The sequence below is a fragment of the Lathyrus oleraceus genome, chromosome 3, assembly GCF_024323335.1.
Source record: "Lathyrus oleraceus cultivar Zhongwan6 chromosome 3, CAAS_Psat_ZW6_1.0, whole genome shotgun sequence".
In the NCBI taxonomy this organism is placed as follows: domain Eukaryota; kingdom Viridiplantae; phylum Streptophyta; class Magnoliopsida; order Fabales; family Fabaceae; genus Lathyrus; species Lathyrus oleraceus.
This window is the reverse complement of record NC_066581.1, coordinates 98991805-99003945: the sequence shown is the minus strand read 5'-3', so window position 1 is coordinate 99003945 and position 12141 is coordinate 98991805.

Below are 12141 nucleotides of genomic sequence, written 5' to 3'. Positions count from 1 at the left end.
ATTGTACTCAATAGGACTCCCTCTCTAAATCTAGGGTTAGTGTGTGTTTGTCTAAGGGAAATTTGCTTTTATTATTCATTCTTGCTTAATTACTTATTAACAGGGAATTAAATTATTGAAGGAAAATGTTTGATTAAAAAATAAGGACCAAGAAAATGTTTTTGGTTATTGTACTCGCTAGAGTAATACGACTGTTATTATGCACCTGCAATTAGCAGGAATATCATTTCCGTTTCTTGTTTGGACAAGTTTGGTTTTCCATTTATAATAAAGAAGAATTGTTGCTCAATTTATTTGAATGATATATTCTATGCTATTGCACAAATGAACAATGGACTATATGTCCTCGATCTTGAAATTCCTATTTATAACATTAATACTAAAAGGATGAAACCTAATGAGTTAAATCCAACTTACCTTTGGCATTGTCGATTAGGCCACATAAATGAGAAACACATTTCCAAACTCCATAAAGATGGACTCTTGGACTCTTTTGATTATGAATCATATGACACATGCAGATCTTGTTTAATTGGAAAGATGACAAAGTCTCCATTCACAGGAAAAGGTGAAAGAGCTAATGATCTTTTGGCCCTCATACATACTGATGTATGTGGACCACTGAACATACCATCCATAGGAGGTTTTCAGTACTTCATCATATTTACCGATGATTTCAGTAGATATGGTTATGTGTATTTAATGAAACACAAATCAGAGTCCTTTGAAAAGTTCAAGGAATTCAAGAATGAAGTACAAAACCAACTAGGTAAGAATATTAAAACTCTTCGATCAGATCGAGGTGGTGAGTATTTAAGCCTAGAGTTTGATGACCATCTGAAAGAGTGTGGGATCCTATCCCAACTTACTCCTCTTGGAACACCCCAGTGGAACGGTGTATCTGAGAGAAGAAATTGAACCCTGTTAGACATGGTCCGATCCATGATGAGTCACGCCGATCTTCCAAACTCCTTTTAGGGACATGCACTATTGACAACAGCTTACACACTTAACCGTGTTCCATCCAAAATGGTTGAGAAGACACCATATGCGATATGGAGTGGTAAGAAACCACATATGTCTTACATGAAGATTTGGGGTTGCGAAGTTTATGTGAAACGACAAATTTCAACTGAGCTTGAGCCCAAATCTGACAAATGCTTATTTGTAGGGTATCCTAAAGAAACAAGAGGGTATTACTTCTACAATCCTTCTGAGGGAAAAGTGTTTGTCGCTCAAACTGGAGTTTTCCTAGAAAAGGATTTTATTTCCAAAGGAATTAGTGGGAGGAAAGTAGAGCTTGAAGAAATTCAAGAATCACAAAGAATTGATACATCTATGGAGGAATTAGAGCAGGAAACATAAGTAGTTGTGGAAGAGCAACCTGCTCAAGTAGAACAAGACCAGCGTAGGTCAAGCAGGATATGTCACCTACCTGAGAGATATGGATATCTCATAACTGATCAAGGTGATGTATTACTCATGGATCAAGATGAGCCTGTGACCTACCAAGAGGCCATAACTGGTCCCGAGTCTGAGAAGTGGCTAGATGCCATGAAATTTGAAATGGATTCCATGTACAAAAACCAAGTTTGGACCTTGGTAGAGCCTCCTGTAGGAGTTAACCCTATAGGATGCAAGTGGGTCTTCAAAAAGAAGACTGTCATGGATGGTAAGGTACATACCTATAAGGCAAGACTGGCTGCAAAAGGATATAAACAAATTCATGGGGTTGACTATGATGAAACCTTTTCACCAGTTGCAATGCTTAAATCTGTTCGGATTTTACTTGCTATCGCTGCATATCATGATTATGAAATATGGCAGATGGATGTCAAAACTGCTTTCCTTAATGGGAATCTTCTTGAGGATGTGTACATGACACAACCTGAAGGATTTGACATACCAGAAGAAGCCCAAAAGATATGTAAGTTACAAAGATCAATCTATGGATTGAAGCAAGCTTCCAGAAGCTGGAATCTTTGTTTTGATGAAACAGTAAAACAATATGGATTCATCAAGAACGAAGATGAGCCTTGTGTCTACAAGAAGGTTAGTGGGAGCATGATCGTTTTCCTAGTATTATATGTAGATGAAATATTACTCATTGGAAACGATGTCCCTACCCTGCAATAAGTAAAGTATTGGTTGGGGAAATGCTTTTCTATGAAGGACCTAGGTGAAGCAGCCTATATATTAGGAATCAGAATCTATAGAGATAGATCACAAAAACTGCTTGGCCTAAGTCAGAGTACGTACATAGCCAAAGTGCTGAGACGCTTTAATATGCATGATTCCAAGAAAGGATTCATACCTATGCAACATGACCCGTGTCTATCAAAAACACAATCCCCTTCAACTAAGGGAGAAAGGGATTGCATGAATAAGATTCCATATGCATCTGCAATAGGATCTATCATGTATGCCATGTTATGTACTCGACCAGATGTCTCGTATGCTTTAAGTGCAACGAGTAGGTACCAATTTGATGTTGGTGATGCTCATTGGGTAGTTGTCAAGAATATCCTTAAGTATTTGAGAAGGACTAAGGACTCATTCTTGATATATGGAGGTCAGGAAGAGCTTGTTGTAATTGGATACACCGATGCTAGCTTCCAGACAGATAAGGATGACTTTAGATCGCAATTTGGTTATGTGTTTTGCTTAAACGGTGGCACTGTGAGCTGGAAAAGTTCAAAGCAAGATACAGTTGATGATTCTACAACCGAGGCCGAGTATATTGCTGCCTCAAGTGCCGCAAAGGAAGTTGTTTGGATCAAAAAGTTCATTAGTGAACTTGGCATAGTTCCTAGCATTGTGGATCCCATTGGTCTCTATTGTGATAACAATTGTGCTATCGCACATGCTAAGGATCCTAGATCTCACCAACGATCCAAACACATACTTAGGCGTTATCACCTTATTCGAGAGATAATAGATAGAGGAGATGTGAAAATATGCAGAGTACTTACACTTGACAATATTGCTGACCCACTGACAAAGCCTCTTGCGCAGCAGAAGCATGATGGCCATACTAGATCTATGGGCATTAGGGGTATGCCAGATTGGCTCTAGTGCTAGTGGGAGATTGTTGGTGTAAGCCCTAGAGGCCAATAATTTTGGTACTTATATCGAATTATTTATTAATAATAAAAGGTTTTTTCTTTATTATGTTTGTTTAATAAAGTCCCTAGAATAGTCAGTCTGTTTAATGTATCAAGTGTGACTTAATCATGAGATCACATTAAACATAAGGACACTATTCTTAAAGTATATGTAGTCGAGCTTTATTGTGAAGTGGGATAATATTAAAGCATTAAGACTATTATGTATATAGACTGATGATCACATCTCATGGATCATGGATAAGGAGTTATCAAGTCTTAAACATAGGTATGAATATTAAGAGTAATATTTATATTGGATTGACCTGCTATGAGAATACTATATAGAATGTTATGCAAAGTGTCATAAGTTATTCTCATGGTGATAATGGTGTTTACCACCCTTCGACCTGAAACCACTATGGACCCTAGATGTAGAGTCGAGTGCCTTATTGCTGATCAAACATTGTCCGTAACTAGATGACCATAAAGAAAGTTGATGGGTACTCCACGAAGCATGCTAAGGGACATGAGTGACCTAGATGGAATTTGCCCATCCTGTGTAACAGGATAAATGTCTATGGGCCCAATATTGAACTGGACAAGGATGATACGGTCTATGCCTTGTGTTCAATATAGACATAAGGGTAAAACGGTAATTGTACACATAAGTATTATCACAAAAGGATTTGTCAGATCACATGACATTTTCGTGTCTTGGGTAGAAGTGATGTGTTGCTAGATACCGCTCACTGTTTATTAAGTTAAATACGTGATTTAATATAATTGCCAATGCCGCGAAAACCTACAGGGTCACACACAAAAGGACGCATTGATGAGAGATAGAGTAACTAAGGAATACCGTAATATACGGTGCACTTAAGTGAATTGTAGAACATCGTAAGATACAGTGTACTTAAGTAGAATACGAAATATGGTAAGGTACCACGCGCTTAAGTGATTTTGGCATATTATAAGATATGGGCCACATACACTTGAGTGGGCTTTTTAGCTTGCAGCCCACACAAGTGGTTCTATAAATAGAACCCTTGTGTAGAAGCATTTGTGTAGTTGCAATTTCGTTTCTCTCTCTCTCTCTCACTCACTCAAAGCCTTCATTCGTAGCAGTTAGCACTGAGATTGAAGGAATCCGTTCGTGTGGACTGAGTAGAGGCGTTGTCATGTTCAACGTTCGTGATCGCTCCGTAGATCTGCATCAAAGGTTACAATCGCCACAAGAGGTAACAATTCTATCACTGATCATGCCCATTCGTGAGGATCACTAAAGGAGAAATTTTAAATTCCGCTGCGTTTTGGATCGCCCTTTTCCTTTAGTAGGATACGGTAATTTCAAGGTATGGTTATATGTAATTTGGTCAAGTAACTTGTAAATATTACATGTAATTTGGATTCACAATGTACTTAAATGGTTGCATGTAATTGATGGAATTGGATTTTTGTAAATGGTTTAAATTGTAATTGAAAAGTAATTTGGAAATTGAAAGGGTAATGAATAGTCTTGGAGTTTGGCTCATGAATGGTTTATGTACATGAAATTTGGAATTAAACAAGGTTAAACATGGAACACTGTGGAAATGTAGCATGGCTAGAAAAGAGGGGGGAAATGGATTAGTGGTTCAGGTGGAAATAGATAAATTAATTTAATGGTGGAAATGTGAAGGTATTCATTTGAATGCATGGCATTTGTGATTGAATTTATATGGTTTATGTGTATGGAAAGATTGGATTGAAAATGACTAAAAATGGAGGAAAAATCATGTAAAACCATACAAAAACCAAATGATCGAATGATCTTGTGATGGATCTTGATACAATGCATAGAAACAAGTGCTAGGGGATCAAAAATGGTGAGTTGACTTTGGTCAACCAGTTGACCAAAAAGTCAACAGTTAACCAAAAGTCAATTGTAACTAAATTGGCAAATCAATGTGACCTCTATAATGAACATGGACGTTTGTGATAGAAAGAACATGATATGACTAAAGTGAGGTATTAAATGGATTGAAATGGTCACGAATGCCATTGAATTGAAATCTTTGATAGACTATCTAATGAACCTAATGAAATCTCCTGATGAAATAGAACTTAAATAAAACCAATGCACCAATGATCAAATGAAAGGTGATGCCTTATGGTTAGAAACATTCACAGGCACAAATGGCCCATATTAGGGTTTCGATTATCAAATTAGTGCTTAAGAACCACCCACAAGATCCCATGGAAACAACACTAAGAATTAGGGTTCAATACCCAATAGACAGCCATGATAGGGTCTCCTTGAATCCATATCCCAAAGGCCAAGAAATTATGGCTTCATTCCCATGATGATCATATGAAGAGCCATGTTCCATTTCTGAAGCTTTATCCACAAGCAAACCTTAGCCTTGCAATCCACGAGCTTTGAATCTATGATGATTAGTTAGCAAGTGTCAACATAAATGAATGATGCATATGAGTGGGTATGAATAAATACAAATGAATCTTAAGTCAAGAGTTAAGTGAAAAGATGAAAGGGGGAGGGGAAATTTTGGGGTACGATAGTCGCCACCGAATTTTATTTAGTTTACCTCTATCGGAGAGGCGAGGAGAAATAGTCGATAAAACCCCCGAAAAAGAGACACACACATGAAGAGCTAAAAGAGAGTAAGGAATCGGTCCCGTAACTGAGATTTAGATTCGGAAGTCGGTTACACAAGGGGAAGGTATTAGCACCCCTCACGTCTCTGGTACTCCATGGGAACCATATGGGTTGTTTTTACATACATGGGGTATTATCTATCATTGTTTTATTTTTAAAAGAAATGTATGTGAAAGAGGGGGTGTTTTATTATTATAGTGCCCACTAAGGATTGGGGTCCTTGTGCCTACGTATCACTCATTCAGGGATGAGGAATCAGAGCTCTGTAGTTCGAGTAGAAAATGTTTATGTGTTGGTTGATTTTACCTTTGAGAAAAGGGTTTTCGGGATGATCCCCTAAGGCACAAAAATGAGTTTGATGAGTTGTATTATTTTTACCTCGAATAATGGTTTTATGAAAAGAATGTTTATGATTATATTGTACTAAAGTCTATGGGAGAAGATGATTATTCTAGACAACAAGCCAAGCGTCTTATGTCCAAAATAATCAGAGTAATGGTAGGAATGCTCCACTCTTACTCATTATTCACCACTTAAGACTCATGGCGCACAAAAATAATCTCAATTATTAAGTGTTTTGAATTTGATTATGAAAATGCCTCTTGACGTTGAATCAAGGGTTTATTTATTTGATTATGAAATTTGGCTGATACAACATGAATGCAAAGTAACCAATAAAAAAGTAAAGGGTCCCATTGTAAGGTAGCCCAAGAGAAAGCTTTGTGTGTGTAAAAGTGACTTAAGCTAAACAAATGATAATGGTCTTACAAACATGTCCCCCTAAGGTCGGGCCATGATGTCATTCTTACAACATGAATGAAAGTTACGGATGAAAATCCAAGTATTTACAAAGTATCCCAAATGAGTAAAGGAAAACCTCTAAGCAAAGGTCCTAAATGGAATCCTCTAAGTCCAAGTGATTAATGAGTGGAGTGAATATTTTTGGTCTTATTATTTTATCATGTTTTTGTTATTTTTAATGTTTGATGATAATAAAATAAATAACAAGTAAATAAATATGTATGATGAGTTTGTACAATGTTGATAGTAATGAGTATTTGAGTGTAAATTACAAGGTAATGACATAAAAGTAAATTAAAAGATAATAATGAGAATATAACAATAATAATTGTTAGTGAATATAAATGACATAAAATAAATAACAAGTTAGTAGTACCAAAATTATAATATCAAAGATTAATGGTAAACAAAGTTAGTGAAGTATAATTAGTGGTTAGTAATATGTGTAAAATGAACATTTTGAGGACTATTTTTCCATAGGTCAAAAAGACTCAAAATATGACACATTAAGGGATAACTTATCATTGATGCAAAGTATTGAAGATGATTAAAAAATCAACTAACAATAGATTTGTAACAAAGAAAGTTATACAACCCTAAGTTCATCCATCAATATTTTAACAAATTGTGTCACTCAAATAAATATGATTTGTTTTCTTTCTTTTGTTTTTACTTCTTTTTATTTAGCAAAGTAGTAAGAGAACCAATAAGTTAGCATAATGTAAATGATATATGGTTAGATAATAATGAACATAAACATAAAGTACATGAAATAAAATGAACAATAAAATAAATTGTAAGAAAATAAAATGCAATAATATAAATGTTAGTAGTTAGTAGTTAGTGGTTAGTAGAATAACAATAAGCAAATAGATTAGCAAGTTAACATAAAGAACATGGTTGAAATAGAGGTAATTTATCAATGCCTCAAAGTATCATGAATGATCTATTGATCAATCATTAATAGGTTTAAAACATTGAAGATTTAATCAACTATAAACAACCATGGCCATGATCTAATAGACCTCATCAACCAAACAAATGTAACAACAAGTCAACAATAAAAGTAAATGATAACAAACACAAAGTAAGACTAAAAAAGGTGAACAACAAGGTAGTAAGAGAAAAAAATCTCAAAAAAAGTGTGTAAACCAAAGTTAATCATTTTTTACAAGCTTGACTCTAAACCCTCTCAAAAGACCAACCAAGAATAACCAACCATTTTTTCAATACAAAACAGAACCAAAAAGTTAAAAAGTTTAAGTTACAATCATTACCCAAAAATATGGAAAAAAATTAGGTTGAATTGGTGTTGAGCTTGAATGTGAAGCAATGGGCTTGGGATGAAAGTATTTATGGTGGAAACTTAGTGAAGGGGTTGAGTTGTGAGTGTTAGAGAGTGGTAAGTTTTTAGCGGAAAATGTGAAATAAAAAAAAGTTGGTGGGAGGTGACTTTTGGGAGAGAATGATTTTTTGTTTTGACTTAGGTTTAGAGAAAAGGGGTTTGAATGATGTTTGGACAGAAATTTTGGGGGCTAGAAAGCATGGTAAATGAAGGGAAATAGTGTCCCTATTTATAGGGGAAACAAGTGGACATATGAGTAAAAAATAAATCATTTTGTGTAAAAAAATAGATTTACTACTGCTGTCTACACATGGTTACTCAGTTAACCTGATTTGGTTAACCGATTAACACATCCAAAAGTGGCTTGGGAAGCCTGCACATGGCTGTGTTAATCTATTAACAAAATTTGGTTAATCGGTTAACCAGACCAAAAATTGCCCGGGGAGGTCTGAATCATGGCTGTGTTAATCGGTTACCAGGATTTGGTTAACTGCTTAACAGACCAAAAAATTAGTTTTTTTTTAATTTGCTGGTATTCTCTCAAGAGCTTTAACCGGAAAACTCCAACACCATGCCTTGAATCCATGCAATATGCCTTTGGTTATGGATGTTAATGTGATTATGGTGATGGAACAATGAATGTAAGTATGTGCAATAGGGTCATGGATCAGATGAAAGTTGTATGGGGTAAGGTTAATTTTAGGGTATGACAATTGCTCTTATTGAATCTTCTTGAACCTGAATGTATGGATAGCAAAGGCTTCCACACATTCAAGGTATGAGAGGATTAAATACAAAAAGTATCAAAAAACTTTACCCTACTGGGAATGAATGAATGTGATATGAATTGATGGGTATTTGCTAAGATTATATATGAGATGGCAAATAACTTTGATATGAAGTCATCTACTGAGGATTGTTTATTGTATTTTGTGGGGAGAACATGGGTAAGCTTTAGTTCAGTGACGCTTCCTAGCAACGATTGGAATACCTGAAATCTAAAGATGTAAATCCCTAGCAACGGATGGGGAGATTTTAGTTCATTGACACTTCCTAGCAACAACTGGAATTCCTGAAATCTAAAGATGTAAATCCCTGGCAATGGCTGGGGAGGTTTTAGTTTAGTGACGCTTCCTAGCAACAACTGGAATTCCTGAAATCTAATGATGTAAATCCCTAGCAACGGCTGAGGAGATTTTAGTTTAGTGACACTTCCTAGAAACAACTGGAATTCCTGAAATCTAAAGATGTAAATCTCTGGAAACGGATGGGGATGTTTTAGTTCAATGACGCTTCCTAGCAACACCTGGAATTCCTGAAATCTAAAGATGTAAATCCCTAGCAATGGCTGGGGAGATTTTAGTTCAGTGACGCTTCCTAGTAACAACTAGAATATCTGAAATCTAAAGATGTAAATCCCAAGCAACGGCTGGGGAGATTTTAGTTCAGTGACGCTTTCTAGAAACAACTGGAATTCCTGAAATCTAAAGATGTAAATCCCTGGCAACGGCTAGGGAGATTTTAGTTTAGTGACACTTCCTAGCAACAACTGGAATTTCTGAAATCTAAAGATGTAAATCCCTAGCAACAGCTGGCGAGGTTTTAGTTTAGTGACGTTTCCTAGCAACGACTAGAATACCTGAAATCTAAAGATATAAATCCATGGCAACAGTTGGGGAGGTTTTAGTTCAGTGATGCTTCCTATCAACAAATGGAATACCTGAAATCTAAAGATGTAAATCCCTAGCAACAGCTGGGGAGGTTTTAGTTCAGTGACGCTTCCTAGCAACAGCTAGAATACCTAAAATCTAAAGAGGTAAATCCCTAGCAAAGGTTGGGGAGGTTTTAGTTCAGTGACGCTTCCTAGAAAAGGTTGGAATACCTGAAATCTAAAGGTAGATGGAACTTTGCAGTAGGTACGAAAACCTCATTATATCCCTCAGGCACAATGGCGGGGATGAAATTTTTGAAACAAGCGATAAGAGAATAGGTTAATCATTCAATCTCTCAATTTTGCTTAACATGCAAAGTTGACAAAGGTGACGTCTCTCTTGCAAAAGGCAAAATGGGGTTTTCCCATGCAAAGAGCAGAGGGGTCTTGCAAAAGGCAAGGTACTGACAAAGGACCAACATTATTTGCAAAAGGCAAATAAAGAGGAGATACTTTGAGGAATCCTTCTGGGGTTATTCACAGGGATCCTTATGCTTTTGAGAAAGCCTTGAATCCATCTTACGCTAAACATACATGCCCCGTTATGAAGAGTATACTATGATATAATATTATATATGCAAAATGTCAATGTATACGGAATTTCGATGTATGCTCGGGCTGTTGGGGGTATGCAAATCTGTGGTCTATGGATTGTGCCAAGCATAATTGGGCTTTGTGGAGCTTTCTATTTCGATGGGTAAATTATACATGAAGTGATGCATGCAATGCATGTGGGATTGCAATTGGGTATTTAGATTTTTCTAGGGATTTATTTTGTTTCCAATGAGAGATTGTTGGCGAATATCATCATCGAAGGGTTGATAAAAAAGGGTTTGGATCATCGTCATCAAAGGGTTGATGAAAAGGGGTGTCGTCATCAAAGGATTGATGGAAAAGGGTTCCGTCATCGAAGGGTTTATAGAAAGGGTGTCGTCATCAAAGGGTTGATGGAAATAAATGCCATCTATAGATTGATGGAAGAAGGGTTTGGAACATTATCATCAGAGGGTTGATGGAAAGAGTGTCATATATGGATTGTGCCAAATATGGCCGAGCTTTATGGTTAATAATAGAGATTTTTTTTGGGAGGTCTCAATAACGAATGGAGTTTTGCAATTTGGTTTGGATGGGATCAGGTTGGATCTGATGGTGATTGGATTTTTGGGTTTGCCAAGTAGGCTTAGGTTTTTGAAGGTATCAAACGAGGCTTGGCTCCATTACTCTTGTCGGGAAAGGACTTCATGTTATGCATGATGCATGATATGTATGAGCAAAGAGACAGGGTTGGTGCATAATGACCAATGCAATGGTTTTGGATAGTTCAACAAATTTCTCTGAGGTGGGTCAAAAATGGTTGAAACTGGGAAATATTTTTATTTGACTTCAAGGCTCATTGTTGACAAGTTATGGGGTGATATGTTTAGCATGACTTCCCGACATTCTCTTTGAACTTGGCTGATGTAGTGAGCTTGGTCTGGATCCTATGATGCCTCACCCTTGATTTGAGCGAGAAAAAATGAAGATATAAAGAAAGGCCTCCTCTTCATGGCTAGTCTTGCCTCAGTCTGTCAAGTATCTGCATGGACTATCCCAATTACAACCTATGGAGCAAACCTTGTGATGGAGTGATCTTGATTTATTCTGCCCTAGTGTCTTGGGATTGCCTACCCCTATTTATCCATATCTTTGAGCGCTTTTACTTTCTCATGATTTTGAGGTGGTTTTCCCTAGTACAAACCTTGAAGGGATTTTGCCTCTAACTGGTTGATCTTTGAGGGAATGTTCCTGGCCATCTGCCTTTGGAGAATTTGCCTAATCTCGACGTGGTTGTCCTAGACTGACTAGATATTGAAGTTGCTTGCCCAATGGAGTTTTCAGATGCCTTTCCCCTTTGGTGAAATCAATCTTAGAGGATGGCCTTTGCTCATCGGAGTCTTCGTAAAATTTGCCTCTTTTGGGTGACCAAAACTTCTCAAGTCATGTTCATTGTGAAAACCCTCTTGATGTCAATGCTCATTCACAAGTAAAGACTATTTATGCTAATGTTATGTTTATGTCAGTATTAGAAATCCAAGTTTGTCCACTGAAAAGATGACATGTAGTGAATGGATCACTAGTTACAAAAGTCATACCGATACTTAGCAAAACAAATAAGAGTCAATTTTGACACAAGCTCTAATGCAATATGCTTTCAAAATAGACCTTGCTTCAATTAGGTCTTTTGAGAGTTGTAACATGGGTTGGTTCATGGTTTTGAGAAACAAAGGATTTATGGCTTAAAAATTTATTTAGGCCGCCCATTCTCCTTGATTTCAGTCCTAAATTCAACTAGTTTGACACAAATGTTCGCCTCTTAGAACAATGGGAGTGAAAGAACCCACAAGGTTTCAGGAGTGACAACCACTGGCCTTTCTATTTTGTTTACAGTCACACGATTGCATTCTTGCTAAGGATTTTTTTTTGCTTACAATCCATCGAGATACCCTAATTTTTGCCTAAGGCAGTTATTTTCAAGTTTCGA